This window comes from Phascolarctos cinereus, unplaced genomic scaffold, assembly GCF_003287225.1.
Source record: "Phascolarctos cinereus isolate Bilbo 61053 unplaced genomic scaffold, phaCin_HiC Scaffold_9;HRSCAF=440, whole genome shotgun sequence".
Lineage (NCBI taxonomy): Eukaryota > Metazoa > Chordata > Mammalia > Diprotodontia > Phascolarctidae > Phascolarctos > Phascolarctos cinereus.
The window spans coordinates 66,781,954-66,801,448 of NW_027556402.1; positions in this window are offsets into that span (position 1 = coordinate 66,781,954).

Here is a 19,495-nt window from a genome sequence, read left to right on the forward strand (position 1 = left end):
TAAATTATCTGTCCATCCCCTTTGACTAAGTGACTCCACTACTGGGCATAGACCCCAGAGAAGTCAGACAAAAACAAAGGGCAGTATGCAATCTCCATAGCAGCATTCTTTGTAGAAGCAAAGAGCTGGAAATGAAGTAGGTGTCCATCAGTTCAGCCAGTCAGTCAGCAAGCATTTACAAAACACTACGTGACAGGCACTGTGCTAACCCACAGAGAAACAAAGAAAAGCAAAATTTGTGATCGCTGTTCTCAAGGAAGTCACATTCTAAAGGCAGGAGACAACATGGAAGCATCTGTGTGCATGCAATAGATAGACAGATAGACAAATAGACAGAAAGATAGAGACAGAAAGAGAGAGAGAGAGAGAGAGAGAGAGAGAGAGAGAGAGAGAGAGAGAGAGAGAGAGAGAGAGAGAGACTCTCAGAGGGAAATGAGTCAAGGCAGAGCTAAGGAAAGAGAACATTCCAGGTATATAATGGATGAAAAACAATGGCATATGAATATAATGGAATATTTGTGCAGCAAGAAATGATGCATATGAGGAATTCAGAGAAACATGGGGAAATTTATATTAGCTAATGCTGGGCAAAATAAGTAGAACCGAAAAAGCAATCTATATAACTATATTAATCTAAAATTTTAAAAATCACTAGCAAGAAATTAACTCAGCAATAGAAAACCAAAGAGGTCCTGAAAAACTGGTAATGAAATATACCTCCTCTCTTCCAGCAAAGAGGTGGGGACTCCTGGGAAAGAATAACACATACATTATCAGACATGATTCCTTTATCAATTGGTTTTGCTTGATTGTTATTCTATGATATAAGAGAGTGTTTGAACTAAAGGGGAGGAAGGGTGAAATGACCATGATTTAGAGATAAAAGGCATCAATAAAATGAATTTTTAAAAATTATATATTGTATCATCTACAAATTTGATTAGCACAAAAGTTATATTTTCCTACAAGACATTGGCAAAAGATTGCTAAACAGGAAAAGGAAGTCTTGGTTGTTTTTTACTGTTACTGTGGTTTCATTTTTTTTTTGGAAGTTTATAGAGATCTGAGACAGAAAAAGAGAAATGACTTAACCTCATGTGTCCCAATTTATCAAGTCAAACCCTTCAGCAACTACCCATCTCACCAAGTACTGACCTTCCCGGATTCCTGGAAAAACAATTGGATGTGGCCCTAAGTTTGAATCCATACTTTCACACTAACTGTTTAGGTAATAAGTCCATCCTCTGATTCCCTTGGAATATATTTGTACATTTCTTAAAATCTGCCTTCTATCGTTGTTATGAGTATACATATCTGATCTCTCCCTACTAGTCTGTAAGCTCTTTGAGGACAGGGGACAATGTTTTATTTCTCTTTCTACCTTTAAGAGCATCTGACAAAGTACCCCTACACAGAATAGTCCTTTTTGGATAGAACACCAGATCTGGAGTCAGAGGATCTGAATTCAAATCCAACCTCAGACACTGTACTAGGTATGTGATCCTGTGCAAACCACTTAACTCGTTTGCTTCAGTTTCCTCATCTGTAAAATGGGGATAATAATGGCACCTATTTCTTAAGGTTGTTGTAAGGATCAAATGCGATAATGATTGTAAAGCGCTAAGCATAATGCCTGGCAAATAGCACTATGTGTATATTAGCCATTATTATAATAAATATTTGTTGAATTACTGTCAATCATTTCCCTCCCTCTTCTTAATGTCACCACCAGTTTCTTACACACACACACACACACACACACACACACACACACACAACACACACACACACACACACATTTTTACCAATATGTTTCCTATATATGTTCAGGAGTGTTAGTCCTTATCCTTCTTCCCATCACCTACCCCCATTCTATTTCTGGTTCCAAGAGGACAGGCACTTTTTAAACCCTTGGGGTTTTTCAATCTATAGCAAGGGTTCTTATCCTTTTGTATTATAGTCCCTCTTTGGCATTTGGGCAAATTGCTTGGGCTCCTCAGAATAATATTTTTAAAATGCATAATATAAAATACACACACACATATGTGTATATATATGTATATATATACATATATGTGTGTATATATATATATATATATATATATACATATATATGTATATATCCTGTTTTCCTCAGTTTCCTCGTCTATAAAATAAGCTGGAGAAAGATATGGCATGCCTCTCCAGTACCTCTGCCAAGAAAACCCCAAGTGGGTCACAAAGAGTCAGACACAACTGAAATGACTGAACAAAGCCCCTTTCCAGCTTAAAACATGAACCCTTTGTGTCTCATTGGCCTCAATACTCCACTAGCTCACTGATTTCACTGGTGTGGTTACGCCTCCATGATTCATCCATATTTAGCCATCATAGTAACTCTCATGGAAGTCCTCAAGTGACTTCATTTCTTCTGCCTTTCTCGTCTATCAAATGAGGGATTTGATGACTTCTAAAGTCTCTCCTAGCACAAAATTTATTGCCGTAGTTCTAAGCAGTCAGTCAATAAACTTCTATTAAGGCACCTACTATGGGCCAGGCGCTTTGCTAAGTACACAAAGAAAGGTAAAAGATAGCCCCTGCCCTCAGTGAACTTACAGTCTAATGGAGGAGACAACATGCAAATAACTATATCATATACAGGATAAATTGGAGGTAATCAGCAAAGGGAGGGCACTAGCATTAAGATGGATCGGGAAAGATTTCCAGTGGAAGGCAGGATTTTAGCTGGGACTCGAAGGAAGAAGAGATAAGGAGGGAAAGCATTCTATGTATGGGGGACAAACAGTCAGGAAAAATGTCAGGAGTCTGAAAATGGAGTGTTCTGTGAAAGCAACCACAAGGAAGCCAGTGTTCCTGGATTGGATGGTACATGGTGGGCTGAGGGGTGGCAGGGAATTGTAAGAAGACTTGGAAGGTACCAGTAGGTCAGATTTTGAAAGGCTTTGAATGCCCTAGGATTTTTATATTTATATTATAGTATGTATATTATTTTGCATATTTATATATATGGGGTGATAAGGAACCACTGGAGATGATTGGGTAGGTGGTGTGACTTGAACTTTAGGAAGATCATTTTAAGAGTTGAGTGGAGAATGGACTGGAGCAAAGAGAGACTTTGAGTCCAACAGACGCATCAGCAAGCTATTGCAATTGTCCAGGTGAAAGGCCAGCACCAGGGACGGGGGAGAGAAGGTAAGGGAGAATGTACAAAAGATGGTATAAAGATAAAATTGATAGGCCTTGGCAACAGATTGAATATGGGGGGGGAGTGAGAAAATGAAGGGTAAAAATTCACTTCTTAAGTAAGATACCAATAAAATTTATTTTTGAAAATGCAAATGACAATGTTTGTATATGCTCAGCAAGCCTGCTCTATTTCTTTGTCCAGCACATAGCCATCAATAATAACAATAATAATAATAATGACACTTATATAACATTTTAAAGTTAGCGAAGCACTTTAAATCTATCATCTCATTTAAGCCCCATGACAATCCTCAGCGGTTAACCCTTGGGTTATGTGATTGCCCATTCTACAGATGAAGATACTGAGGCTCAGAGTGATTGTGACTTGCCAAGGGCCATGTGAGCTAGTAAGTATGAGATGGGATTTGAACCCAGTCTTTCCTGTCTCCAGATCTGACACTTTACCTACTACCCTGTACCTCACTGCCTCTCCAAGTATAGCTGTTGGTGTTGTTCAGTCGTTTCTGACTCTTCATGACACCATCTGGGGTTTTCTGGGCAGATACTGGAGTGGTTGGCCATTTTCTTCTCCAGCTCATTTGACAGATGAGGAAACTGAGGCAAACAGGGTGAAGTGACTTGCCCACAGTCACACACTTAGTAAATGTCTGAAGCCGGATTTGAACTCAGGGAAATGAATCTTCCTGACTCCAGGCTTGGCACTCTGTGCCACCTAGCTGCATTCTCTAAGCCTTATACATAATTGTCACAATAACAATTTGATGTGTTCAAATGAATTCCTTTATTCTCTCATTTCTTAGTGCCACTGGAATGGCATGCCCTTGGGCATAGGGTTGAAAAGACAGTTGAGGGACATGCAGTCGTTTTTAGCCCTGAAAAAGTAAGGTGTCTGAGGGCTTGGTCTCTTCACCAACATTCTGCCTTCATCAGCCCCTGCTGAGTAGTGGCCTGGAGACCATCTCTGGCTTCCAGACATCCAGGCCTGATGCAGCACCTCCCAGCTGGGCTTCACTTCTCGTGGGCTGCTATGGGCATAAGCACTAGTGCAAAACACCTGGGTTATACCCACAAACCAACTCTTTCAAGGCACTCAGCTGGGCTTGATTAACATTTGGCAAAGAATCAACTAGTCTTGACTCTTAGGAAACTATTGTCTTCAGGAACAGGGTTACTTCAGGAGGGGCTAGAGGCACATTTGATAGAGAAGAACAATGTTAAAGAAATGTTGCTATGACTCCTGATTCCCCAATACCTCCCCTGCTCTGCTGAGTGATGGAAAATCCATGGGTATGAAGCCTCCAATCGTGCTAATGGGAAACGTTTTTTCCCAGCTCAGAAGAGAGTCTGAAGGATTATGGAAGTAGGAGCCTTTGAGTGAACAAAAACAACGTAGAGTAGACAACAGAAAAGGTATGTGAGCAACCTAAGAGTACCTGCCCAATGATATAAATGGGATTCACCACCTTTTTGTGTGTATTCTAGACCCCTTTCGCAGTCTGGTAAAGCCTACAGACCCCTTCTCAGAATCACTTTTTTAATGCATACAATAAAATATATAGGATGAAAAAGGAAAGCCAATTATATTGAAATAAAGATGTATTTTTTTATTTATTCAAGTTCACAGCCCCCCCTAAAATCCACCATGGACCTCTGTAGGGGAAAGGACTGTGGACCTAGGTTAAGAGCTTCTGATATAATGGAAAGGGGTATAAGTAAAAAATAAATTTATTTAAAAAAAATAATGGAAAGGGGTCAAGAGAATGAAAAGGACCTTGTAGGGCTGATCTTGGGCAAAAAAGAAAGATAAAGTGAAGTGGTTTTTCCAGCATCTCTGCATTCCTGAACCATAGGCATTTAATCTCTTCTTTGCACAGACTGTCCCTCATGGCTGGAACCCACGCCATACTTTCCACCTCAAATTATCATGTCATTTTTATGCCTCTTTTTTATATATGTAGAGAGAGATTTTACATCTCTCAGCCAGATTGTAAACTCCTCAAACTCGGGGACATTTTAGTGTTTGTATACCCAAGAATTAGCCCAACCCTTGGAATATAATAGGTGCTTAATAAATGTATGTTGGTTGATTGATATAAACTGAGGAGGAAATAACATTTTACTTTGATTAGAAGACCTTGGTTGGAAGCCAAACTCAGATACATGGTTTTCTGCTGTGGCTTTTGGGGGAGGTCAGAACCTCAGGTCGTTCTTTGTAAAATGGAGTTAAGACTATTCATGCTAACCTACTATGGTGGGGTTCTGGTGAGGAAAACCCTTTGTGAAAATAGCCTTTTAAATACGGAAGGGCTAGGACCTGAAATATTAACGATAATAGGGAACTCTCAGATGAGGAAATGTCCTCTATCATTGCAGGTGTGTATTATCTCTGAAACTTAGAGCCTTGGAGACCTGCCTAGAGCAGGGGTGTCGAGCATGGAGAGAGGGAGAGAATGGGGGCAGAATGGGCTACAGGCCACATTGCTGCCACAGCACTCCTGAGTGTAACCCAAACCCAATCAAACCCAATTAAAATGTAACTGGGAAGTATTTAACAAAATAAAAATACAACAGAACATAGATAATGTTAATATGAGATCTTCTGAGTCGATATAAGAACGGAGGGATCTTTATGAGTGGTTTAGTAGCACCCATGACTCTACTGACCTAGAACATTCAGAGGTTAAATGACTTTCTCGCAGTCACACAGCCAGTAGGTATCAGAAGTACAACATGAACCAAAGTCTTTGTTATTCCAAAGCCAATTCTCTAGCTACTAATGATATTTTATTTATTTTTTTCCTACTTCATATTTTTTCCAATGACATGTAAAGATAGTTTTCAACATTCACTTTTACAAGTTTTTTTGGCCAAAGAGAAGTTATGGCAATTTTCAAGATGACAACTTATTTTTTTTAAAAAAAATATTTATTTTTAGTTTTCAATATTTGTTTTTTATAAGATTTTTGAGTTGCAAATTTTTCTCTGTCTCTCCTATACCTCCCCTTTCCCACCTCCCCAAGACAGCAATCTGATATAGGCTATACATGTACAATCATGTTAAACGTATTTCCCCATTAATCATGGTGTGAAAGAAGAATCAGAACAAAAGGGAAAAACCACATGAACATGGATAGCATTTTCCATCATGAGTCTTTTGGAATTGTCTTGCATCATTGTATTGCTGAGAAGAGCTAAGTCTATCACCGTTGATCATAGCACAGTGTTGCTGTTACTGTGTCCACTGTTCTCTGGTTCTGCTCACTTCACTCAGCATCAGACCATATAAGTCTTTCCAAGTTTTTCTGAAGTCAGCCTGTTCATCATTTCTTATAGCACAATTGTATTCCATTACATTCATATACCACAACTTGCTCAGCCATTCCCCTGATGGATGTCTCCTCAATTTCCAATTCTTTACTGCCACAAAAAGAGCTGTTATAAACATTTTTGTACATGTGGGTCCTTTTCCCTTTTTTATGATCTCTTTGGGATACAGAGCTAGTAGTGTAGTCACTAATGATAATGATAATAGCTAGCATTTACAGCAATCAATCAATAAAATTTATTAAGCATCTATTATGTGTCAGCCACTACGATAAGCACTGATACAAAAAGAGGCCAAATACTCGCTAGGAACTTACAATCTAATGGAGGAGAAAACATAAAAATACATACAAAGCAAGCTATATATAGCATAAATAGGAAATAATCAACAGAAGGAAGGCTTTGGAATTAAGAGGGATTGGGGAAGGCCTCATATATAAGGTGGGATTTTTAGTTGGGACTTGCAGGAAGCCAGGGAGGTCAGTAGTCACAATAGAAGAGGGAGAGCATTCTAGGCATGCAGAACAGTCAGAGAGAATACCAAGAGATGGAGTGTCTTGTTAGTGGAACAGCCAGGAGGCCAGTGTTATTGGGGAGTAAGGATATAAAAAGGAAGGTAGGAGGGGGTGAAGTCATGAAGGGCTTTGAATGCCAAACAGAGCATTTTGTATTTGCTCCTGGAGGCAATAGGAAGCCCCTGGAGTTTGTTTGTTTATTTTCTTTTTTAGGCAATTGGGGTTAAGACTTGCCCAGGGTCACACAGCTAGTAAGTGTCAAGTGTTTGGTCTGAGGCCAGATTTGAACTCAGGTCCTCCTGACTTCAGGGCTGGTGTTCTATCCACTTCACCACCTAGCTGCCCCACCACTGGAGTTTATCGAGTAGGGTTCTGGAAGATGACATGAATGGATTCGCTCTCTAGGAAAGTCACTAATTTTATTTTAGTTTTTTCAGTTCCATGTGATAATTTTTAACATTCATTTTTTTAAAATTGTGAATTCCAAATTCTTTTCCTCCCTGCTTGAAAAAGCAAGCAATTTGATAAAGATTATATAGGTATACAGTCACGCAAAACATATTTGCACATTAGCCATGTTGCAAAAGAAAATTTAGTGCCTTTAAGGTTTAAGAAGCCCTTTCCAATTCTTTACAAATATTATCTCATTTATGTTTGCAACAACCCTGTGAGGTAGGTGCTTTTATTTAATCCCTCATTCTACAGATGGGGAAAATGAGGCAGACACAGGTTAAGTGACTTGCCCAGGGTCACACAGCTAGTAAGCATCTGAAGCTGGATTTCAATTTGGGTCTTCCTGACTATCAAGGACTAAGAGTTACTGAGATTTTCTTGTTCCTACCTATCATAGACCTAACAGTTATGTCAGTACGCTTCCCAGGCAGACCTGAAGATCCAGAATGACCCAAAACACATAAGATCTCATGTTTTGTGTGAGACACCGTGTCTGCAAGATCCTGGAGGAGTCTCCCCTTTGGTGGGAAGAAATGTCTCTCCCAAGCACTGAGGCAAAGTATTGTGAATGGTCAGTCATTTCTGGTAAATCCTATCATACCTACCCTGTCTCCATAAACTGAGAACTCTATTAGAGCCATTCTATGGTAGACTCAGGGTTTATACACCTGAAGCCTGGGAATAGTGAGTGTGGGAAGAGGTTGTTTAAATTACTGATGGCATTTGATATGTTTTATGCTATATATATCATTAGATGTCCTCTTGACATCATAATGCTTTCTACTTTAGGAAATTTCTTCTCTCTAAAATGTGAAATTGACTGATAAATTCTGACTTATCTAAGGGGAAGGGAAGGGAACTCAGTGGGGGGTGGGGGGCTCAAAGCATTATGATAAGTAGTTTTGAAATGCAAACCAGGTTAATTGCCTGAGACTCTGCTGACATTTACTATCCAGAAAAAGACAATAGAAAAGACAATACTATACCAGAAAGAGACAATAGAAAATACAGTCTGAAATGGAAAATCATTGTATGTGATGTGATAACTCCAGTTACTCTTTTTCTCCTCCTTGTGACTTCAAACTGAAAACTGCCTACCCCTAAACAAACCCAATAAAGAACAAATTTCACTTCATTGGGATCATGTCTTTCCCAATTCCTATCAAATCAAGGATTTCTTCTTTAAACTTAACAATGCACACCATGCTTGTTTCTGACTGGAAACTAAGGTTCTAGAAAAGACATCATTGTGTTTATTTGTGTATAGTGTTTTTATGCTTCAATAGCTCTGTGATTATGTCAATGTGGCTACACCCTTCACCGGTGCAGATTACCACCCACTACATGGTTTCATCCTGTAGAATTCTTGTCTGTGTAATTTCATAAGATCTACCCAAAGCACTGCAGATATTCTCCTGGCTTTTTTAATATTTTGTGGAATCCACAGATACCAATGTAGCACTTGGGCTTTCCATCTGTTATCTCTCACCCCCACTACCTGTCCTCTATTAATATAATATTGATATTTTATAAAAATGAGTCTTCTTTTCAAATCTAACTTTATCTCAATGTCATTGTGTTGTTGCCTATTGCCTAAATGCTTATGCTGGTTGACGCAAAGGACTGATCACCTGACTGTACATCATAACCTGGACAATACATGATCTTTTTTTTCTCTTTCTTTCTTTCTTTCTTTCTTTCTTTCTTTCTTTCTTTCTTTCTTTCTTTCTTTCTTTCTTTCTTTCTTTCTTTCTTTCTTTCGGCAATTGGGGCTAAGTGACTTGCCCAGGGTCACACAGCTAGTGTCAAGTGTTTGGTCTGAGACCGGATTTGAACTCAGGTCCTCCCGACTTCAGGGCCAGTGTTCTATCCACTGTGCCGCCTAGCTGTCCCCTGAACTATGCATGATCTTTACCCACTTTTTTTTCCTGTGTGGCTAAGCTGAATTCTTTTGTGTGTCCATAAACTTCATTAAGGAGACTGTAGTATTCTGGAGTTTGATGCAATTAGAACAATGTCATCCACAAACAGGAACACTTGAAGAATCCCTCTGTCAAAAGGAAATCCCACCTCCATTTGGACTTTACACAAAACACCCACCATGAGAGTAATTAACACCAATATCCTGCTATGTCCACTAATTACCATCCCACATCTCTTTCCTTTCTTACACATCTTGAAAAAACCATCAACAGTTAGTGCTTTAACTCTTTCTCTCACCCTTCAACCCCCATTAAAATCTGGCTTTTTATCTTGTCATTCAGCAGAATCTGCTCTCCCCAAGGTTCCCAGCAATCTCCTATCTACCAAATCTACTGGCCCTTTCTCAGTCCTAATCCTCCACAGATTGCTACCAGAAAAAAAGTTCTAAGATATAATGGTTACATTTAGGGAAGGTTCACGTATAGCCTGTGTACTATAGCAAGAAAGCCTCATCAAGAGTGGGAAACAAAGCTTTCTCTCCAGAAACTACGTGGAGTAGATTTATATGTGCCTGAAAGACACAACCCAAGGAACAGGTAGAAATGATTTGCTTGGGAACATAATAAGTAGAATCAAGAAGACATATGTTCAAATTCCATCTCATGTATCATGAGGGACCCTGAGATTTTCTTGTTCCTACCTATCATAGACCTAAGGGTTATGTCGGTGCGCCTCCCAGGCAGACCTGAAGATCCAGAATGACCCAAAGCACAAGAAATCTCATCTCCCTCTCCACTCACTCCACCTCCCTGTGTCTCAGACTTGAAGGAAAGGAGATTAGGAAGGTCAGATGGGTAAGAAATACTATCATTTTTTCACAATACGCCACCTGCTCTGTAGATGCTGGGATCTTGCAAGTCTCAAATGAGAGAAGCACTTTGGGGAAACAGAGGAAGGACAGATACAGTGGAAGGTCATGAGAAGCCCACTGGAGATGTATGGAGAAATGCTCAAGGATGAAATGCTAATGTCATAAAAACACAATTATAGTGAAGAAGAAAAATGGGAAAATGTCTGAAGAGAACAGTGTAGAATTGACAGGCATCTAACCAACCAAGTTAGATTGTAAAGAGACACATGCGGAAGATAGAAGAAAGGACAGGTAACTGAGGAATCAGTGCTAGGGCTCAGAAGGACCCGATGCTGGTGAGGGAAACTGAGGGCAGCAAAAGAGTTGAAATAAACTATCTAGATCAAAGCACTTGTTTTGGTAATGGGAAATGAGGGAGAAAAAAGAATCAAGAATAACCTAGAGATGACAAATTCAGATGACTGAAAGGATGGCATTTCCCTTCATCTAGGCTTTATGTTCATATCTACTAACAATAGTCTCGTATCTTTGAGGTTGCATGAGTTTTTATTGACATTTTGCTCCATAATCACCATGGTATCCCATGTATTCCTAACCCCCCTCCAGAACCATCCCATGTGACAAATAGTATTATTTTGAGTGGATCAAAAAGTCAACACAGTTGAGTGATTCATCGAAAAAGATTGAAAACATGTGCAATGTATAAAACCTGTGGACCTCCCACCTCCATGAAGGGGTAGGTTGTGAGTATTTTCTCATATCTCTTCACTGATTTTTTTCTTTTTTTGGCGTGATGTTCTTTCCATTTACATTGTTGTAATTACTGTGTATATCATTTTCTTGGCTCTTTTGACCTGCCTCTGCATTGATTCATATATCTCTTCCTATTCTTCTTTGTGTTTATCACAGACATAATTTCTTATAGCACAGTAATATTCCAAGACATTCAGGTCTGGCCATTACCCAATTGATTGAAATCTACTTTGTTTCCAGTTCTTAGCCAACACAAAAAGTGATGTTATAAGTGTTTTGAAGTATATAAGAACTTTTTCTCTTATTGGTGATAATGGAGTCTTAAGTTCAAAGAGTATCTTTCAAAGGTTAACATTTTAGTTATTTTATTTGCATAATCACACAGTTTCCCAAAATAGTTGTGGCATTTTCCAGCTCCACCAACAGTGTCTTAATATTCCTATTTTCCACATCTCTACAACGTTGATTTATTGTCATTTTCCATCATTTTGCCAATTTGCGGCCTATGAAATAAAATCTCTGGATGTGAATGTCTTGGTGTGAATTGTTCTTATTACTAGTGATTTGGGGCATTTTTTCATGTGGTTATGAGTAATTTGTACTTTTTTTTTTAGAATTGTTTGTTCATATCCTTTGACCATTCATCTTTTGGGGAATGACTATTAGTCTTATATAATTGTCAATGGTTTATGTATCTCGGATACCAAATCCTTTTTAAAGAAATTTGATACAAAGATTTTTTCTCCCATTCAACTTCTTTCCTTCTAATATTATTAACATTATCTAGACAGAAGCTTTTCTGTTTCAAGTACTTAAACTTATTTGTTTTTATCTTTTGTAATTGTTTCTATCTACTGTTTGGTTAAGAATATCTCTTACCCATAGCTATGAGAGGTATACCATCTGATTCTCTCCTAATTTTTTAATAGTATGATCTTTAATATTAAAGTCACATACATATCCATTTAGAATATATTATGGAGTGTGGTATAAGATATTCGTCTAAGCCTAATTTCTTTTTTTTCCCATTATATTTGAATTTATTTTAAACTTAAATACAGAATAAGAAAAGGGAAAAAAAAACCATTGCCATGTACACAGCAGAACATGAGAGGATTCAATATAAAGCAATAAATTTCCATTTCAAGAAAACCTATATAATGAATATTACTTTATTTTCAAAACTGTTCATCACTTCTTTGCTTCCCTGTATGTTTTCTTTTGTCCTCTGCTGTGCACTTCTTTATTTTTTCTGCTCCTTCCTGCCCCTCAGGAAGGCAACAATTAAGTATGGAGATATATACATGTACACATGTGTGTGTATATATATATATATATATATATAATATATATATATATGCATATATATACACATAAACATACACATATACACTCAAATGCATATCCACAAGACTGTATTATGCTTATTTCCACTTGTCATCTGTTTCTCTGTAGGTAGACAGCATCTTTCTTCATAAGTTCAGGTCTTTCCATATTTTTTTAAATCCACCAGCTCATCACTTCCTATACCACAACAATATTCCAACCCCATTACATTCTACTGGGGAGATTGTCTGAGAGTTTTTTCCCCAATTTTTCTCCATTCCCTCTTTTATTGGCTAAATAGGTTTTATTTATACAGGAAAATTTTAATTTAAAAAAATCAAAATTATGCATTTTACATTTCAACAGTGCTGGCACTTTAATAATATGGTTTACAGTCAGCTACTACTGGATCTAATTCCTTTACATTTTTTTCCCCCGGGTTTCCTTGAAATTCCTGACCCTCTGCTCTTCAAAATGAACCCTGTTATTTTTTTTCTGACTCAGTAAGATGATTTTCTTTTAGTAATTTAATTGGGATAGTGTTAGCACATAGGCCTAATTTCTGCCAAAATGTTTTCCAGGTTTTCCAGCAGTTTTTATCAAAAAGGGAAATTTTTCCCAAGGTAATTTGTTTTCCAATTTATTAAATACTGGGTTATTGAATTCTATTTTTAAAAATGTCTCTTGTCTAGTCTATTGCATTGATCTCTATATATATACTTTAACCAGTACCAGACAGTTTTGATGACTGCTGTTTTATAATATAGTCTGGGGTCTGGAAGTGCTATTCCTCCTCTGTACTTTTCATCATTTTGTTTATTCTCTCAAGTTCTGTAAAGTATCTTCTTGATAATTTGATTAGTATAGCATTAAAAATGTAAATTAATTTTAGTAGGACGGTCATTTTATTATATTGAATGCCCTAACCATGAGCATTGAATATTCTTCCAGCTATTTAAGTTTTTTTTTTTTTTTAAGGAGTGCTGTGTAATTGAATCTATGAAAGTCTTTTGTGTGCTTGGGAAATCGATCAACAGATATTTTGTGCATTTTGAAGTTTTTTGGAATGAGATTTCTCTTTTTATTATTGTTTCTTGTGTTTAGTTATATAGAAATGCTGATGATTTTCAAGGATTTATTTTTTATCCTGCAACTATGCTCAGAGCTATGAATTGTCTCAATTAATACCTTTGATTATTCCCTGAGGTTTTTCAAGTAAACCATCATGTCATCAGTAAAGAGATAGTTTTGTCTCCTCTTTATTGATTTTTATTGCCTTAATTCCTTTCTTATCTTATCACTATTTCTAGCATTTACAGAACTATATCAAATGATAGTGGGGAAAGTGCTTCACTCCCACATTTATCAAGAAAGGTTCTAGTGGGGGCAGCTAGGTGGTGCAGTGGATAGAGCCTTGGAGTCAAGAGGACCTGAGTTCAAATCTGGTCTCAGAACAGACACTTGACACCTACTAGTTGTGTGACCCTGGGCAAGTAACAACCCCAATTGCCTCGTCCAAAAAAAAAAAGGTTCTAGTGTATCTCTGTTGCATATGACGCGTACTTTTGGCTTTAGATAGATGCTTTTTATGATATTTTTTGAATCTCTCTATGACTATACTTTGTAGGGATTTTAGTATAAAAGAATATTGTACTTTGTCAAAGACTTTTTCTGCATGTATTAAGGTGATTGTGTGGTTATGGATGTTTTGTTTTTTAATATGACTAATTATGTTTATTGTTTTTCTAGTGCTGAACCATGCTTACATCCTCAATATAAATCCCACTTGATCATAATAATTGACTTCTTAGATAATTTGCTTTAGTCTGTTTGATAGGATATTGTTTAAATTTTTATGAGGCAGTGTTCCTTAATGGATTATAATTTTCTTTTTGTGCTTTATCTTTCTCTGGTTTAGGTATTAGAACTATATTTGTCTCAAAGAAGGATTCAAGTTTTTTGCTTTCTCAATTTTTGGGAGTAATTTGTGAAGTATAATTGCTAGCTATTCTTTAAAAGTTGGATAAAATTCTCCTGTGAATCCATCAGAACCAGGAGTTCCAACCTCACCCTCCCCACTTTGGTAGTTCCTTTACTGGTAGATCTATTTCCTTTTTAGGGACTGAGTTATTTAAGATCTTTACCTAGGCTTCTGATTATTTTGATATTTTATATTTATGAAGGTTTATTCCATTTCTTTTGCATTTTCAGTTTTGTTAGCATATAACTGTATGTAATATACAGATATACCTCATTTTATTGCATTTAGCTTTATTTTGCTCCTGAAATATTGTTGTTGTTGTTTTACAAAATGAAGGTTTGTGGAAACACCGTTATCAGTGCCATTTTCCCCGACAGCATGTGTTCACATCTTGTCTCTGCATTACATTTTGGTTATTCCAGCAATGTCTGAATTTTTCATTATTTTAAGGTGATCTGTGATCAGTGATCATTGATGTTACTATTGTAACTGATTAGAGCATCACAAACCAAGATCATATAAGACAGTGAACTTCATTGATAAATGTTGTGTCTGTTCTGGCTGCTCAACGATAGGCTGTTCCCCATCTCCCCTCTTCCCCCTCTTCTTAGACCTCCCAATTCCATGAGACACAACAGTATTGAAACTGGGCCAATTACTAACCCTACAATAGTGTTCAAGTGAAAGGAAAAGTCAATTGATGCAGCAAACTTCACTGCTGTCTTATTTTAAGAAAATGCCACAGCCACCCCAACCTTCAGCAACCACCACCCACCTTGATCATTCAGTAGCTATCAACATAGAGGCAAGACCCTCCACCAGCAAAAAGATAATGGTTAGCATTTTTTTACAGTACAGTGTTTTTTAAATTAAGGTATGCAAATTATTTTTAGATGTAATACTATTGTACACTTAATAAACTACAGTATAGTATAAACATAACTTTTATATGCACTGGGAAACAAAAAATCACGTAACTCACTTTACCACAATATTTGCTTTATTGTAATGGTCTGGAACCAAACTTGCAATATCTCTGAGGTATTATGCCTATATTCTGATTATTCTTTTTATTTCTTTTGGTTTTGCCCTGATTTTACTTTGTTCGTTTACTATTTTTTTTTTATTTTCTGCTCTCTTCCTTTTAATCAGATTAGCTAAGGGTTTGTCAATTTAATCTTCTCAAAGAATTAGTTTTTAGTTTTCTCAATCATTTTTTGGGGACCTTTCTCATTTCTAATTTATTTCCCCTCTAATTTTCATATCTTATTTTTATATATCCCATCTACTTTAAGTTTCTTGAATTTCTAATTTTTAATTGCATATTCAGTTAATTAATCCTCATTTTTTTCCTATTTTGTTAATGCATGATTGTGAGGATATGATTCCCCCCCCCCAGGACAGCTTTAGAAGCATCCCAGAAATTTTGATATGTTGTTTCATCATCATCATTTTCTCTGACATAAGTATTCATTATTTTCAAGACTTGTTTTTTGACCTACTCATTATTTAAGATTTCATTGTTAAGTCTCCATTTGAGTCTATATCTTTTCTTTGTGGTCCCTGAACCACTTACTATTCATATTGTATTATGGCATATGTATAATATGTATGTATTATGTCTGTATTAAATACAATTTAAACAATGTATTGACTATCTCTGTCTTTTTAAATTTGTTATAGTGTCTCTGTGCCCTAGTACATGGTCAATTATTGTAAAAGTCTTATGTGGTACAGAAAAATTTGTATATTCTTTTGCTGTCCCATTTAGAACATGCCAATAGCCTTTTAACTCTAGTTTCTCCAGAAATGTGTTTAGTTCCATAATTTCCTTTTTTATGCCTTTCTGTTACTTATCAAAAAATGACAAAGAATATTGAAGTCTCCTGTCAATATTGTGTTGCTGTGTCTTCTTGAAGCTCAAATAAGGTTTCCTTTATGAATTTGGATGAGAGGCATTTGGAGAATATGTTTATACCAATATTAGTTTGTTATCTATGGTTCCTTTCAACATAATATAGTTTTCTTATTTATCTCTTTTTATTGTTCAAATGTTTGTTTTTGCTTTTTCTTTACTGTTAACACTAATAGAGTTTTACCTTCATCCCTGTCTCCTTGTGTGGACATTTATAATGAAGTCTTTTACTGGTCTCTGTTGTCGTTCTGTTGCTTTTGCTATCCTTGCCTGCTGCGTTTATTCATTCCTGCTGCGTTTATTCATTCCTCCTGCGTTTCTGTTGTTTGGGGATATTTGAAAAGCAAATAATGTCTTCAATTCTGGTTTTCTTTCTAAAATGTTTCAAATTCTTCTTGATTATTAATATCCATCTTTTGTCCTGTATGGTTAAACTCATATTTTCAAGATAGATCATCCTGGGCAGCATTCTGAACTCTAAGGCTCTTCAGAACATACTATTCCATTCCCTCCTACTTTTTCTAGTGGATGCAGAATAGTCTTGCGTTATTTAAATATCCTTTCCTTTGTATTTGAATGATTTTCCCTGATAGCTTGTATCTTCTAAATTGAACTGTTAAATTTAAGTACTCTGTGTCTTGGAGTTTGCAATCTTGCGTTTGTTTGGGTTTAGGTTTTTTTTTTGAGGGGGGAGGGGAGAGTAAACCTTTGAATTCTTTCAATTAGAATTTCATTGTCTGTGTTCAGAAGTCCTAGATAATTATCTTCTGTTATTTTCTTCATTGTGATGTTAAGGCTTTTCATCCTTCTGGGAGATATTATCTTTAAGTTAGCATCCAGTCTTTGAGATCAGTATATTTTACTGGCAATGTGAGCGGGTTTTCTTCTAATGTTATTGTTGCTGCTGTTTTACCTCTCTTCTAGTTTGCTCTTCACTTCCGTGTATTTGTATTCCCAACCTATTCTTTTCTTTGTTTCTTTGGCAAGGCTTGCCATTGCAGATTCAAATTTTTTTTTTATTCTACTCATTATTTTTGCTGTGTAGGACATGAATTCTGCTCTCATAATTCTCATTTCTCTTTTCAACCATTCAAAGGGTGTTGTGGTTCCCTATCCTCAAACTTCGCAGGATCCTCTTGTCTCATCAAGTGGTGGATCCTTTTCCTTTATTTTAAAGGATTTGTTCATAGAATTTGTTTATTAGATCTGAAGGCCACATTTCCTTCTGTTGTTACTATTTTTTCCTATTGATTTATCTGTTTATTTCAAGGTCTTTGAGATCTCTTCTTTCCGAAAACCTTGCTATTTTCAGTCTCTCCCCACTCCCTTTTATTTTCTTTGTCATTCACTTCTTGACTTCCCCTTTTGTGATAGCAATTTCCTTTGGGGCTGGATCTCAAAGCATTTCAGCCTCCTTCCACACTGGGCAATTCACAATTCATCAGCCTAGGTCTCTGCCCCAACTGACTTTTGAGTGGTCAGAATTGGCCCCAGCTGGATACTGCACTCTTTCCCTCAGGCTTGGTGAAGTGCTGCCTGTACTCCCCACCTCCCTGCCTCACACACATGTGCCCTATATTGGTCATCTGTCCCACTCCTCTGTTCCTTATGTCTCTGGACCAGCATCAACAGGACAGAGCCCATTTCCCCCAATACTGGCATTTCAACCTTTTGCAGCACTGATATTTCTGGATTATAGCCTTCAGGAGACTTTTGCTCCTGAAGGATTGTGGTCAAGTTGGCTTCTGAGGCCTAAGCAAACTTCCATGGCTGAGGTGTCCACAGCTCTAGAAAGAGGGAGGAATGACTGAGGTAGAGAAGTGGGTTTTGATGTAAGTCTCATATTTCCTTGGTTCTGCTGAGGTAGCTTTGCTGCTGTTGGCAGGGAAGATGGTAGAGGGTTTGCTGAGTGACCTCAGTGAGCATCAGTTCCTGAGATCTTTGGGATTTTTCAAAACCTTCTTTAGGATTGTGAGTGTCCCCGACCACGGAAACATCTGAAATTGTCTTTATCTTTGTTGCATAATTTCTGTCTGAGAGAGGTTTTAGAGGTCGTGGTAACAGAAAAAAATGTCAACTTGCTGCTCATATGATCTGAAAGCTCAAGTGTTTTTACATTAAAATAATGAGAAGGCATATGAGTCAATAGTTACTGATATCCTATCAATGGCCTTTTTTGTGTTTTAATTTAATCTATGATTTTCCCATTTTAAAACTATCTTTTCCTTCCTGAAGTGTCTTGTAAAACGACTCCTCAATCCATTCCAGATTATGCCTTCCCTAGCAGGTCTGTGTGAGATAAGATTTTTATCATGTTTTCCCCACTTCAAACCTCGTCAGTGGAAGTGTCTTGGTACATGAGGTCTGTCCTAACACTGCTGCATTGGTAGCACTAAACAATGGGAGGTTCAAGGGCTTGGTTTAAGGGGGTCAAGTACTTCAAGTGTCCACCTACAACATCCTTCTCATCTACACAGACCATTTTGCCTGCCCTGGTCTCAATTTCCCCACTCTGGAAACAAGCAATACTACTTGCAGTTTCCTTTACAGGGGCACTGGGAGCATTTGTGAGCTCATGCTTATAAATACCTTTCCAGCCCCTGGGAGAAAAGAAGTTATGTAAGCACGAGGTGTCGCACATACACAGCTATCTTGGTACTCGATTCTCACAGGGGAGAGGAGTACAAAAAGAGCATTGGAACCTGAAACAACACCACACCTCGTATGCTGAAATGTTAACCCAGTTGTGGCTGCTACTGCCACACTTATGCGGTCATAGCACCAACGTCCACTCACTTGATCCCAGTGGCTCTTCATCAGATACAAGGGTGGCAACAGATCTGACCTAGACTATCCAGAAGTTCAGGAACTGGTAAAGTATAAATGAGTTGCCTCAAAGGTGGCTGGATGGCCACTTGTTGGGTATATCAGAGTGGGCATTCCTTCAGTAGATGTGTTGAACTAAATGGCCGCCGATGTCTCTTCCAATTCTCAACATTCATGATTCTGAGTTCTCCCCTTCACTGGAGATCTTCAAGCAGAGGCTGGATAATTGATCACTTGTCCTATTTATTGTAGAGGATATGGCATAAGTGAGGACTTCTGTTTAGCTGGAGATAAGACTAGATGACCTTGGAGTTGGCTTCTATCTGTGATTCCTCGATTCTATAGCCTCAATATACCCACAAGTCTAGGCTGTAGGCAAGGGATATAAGCTCAGACGATGG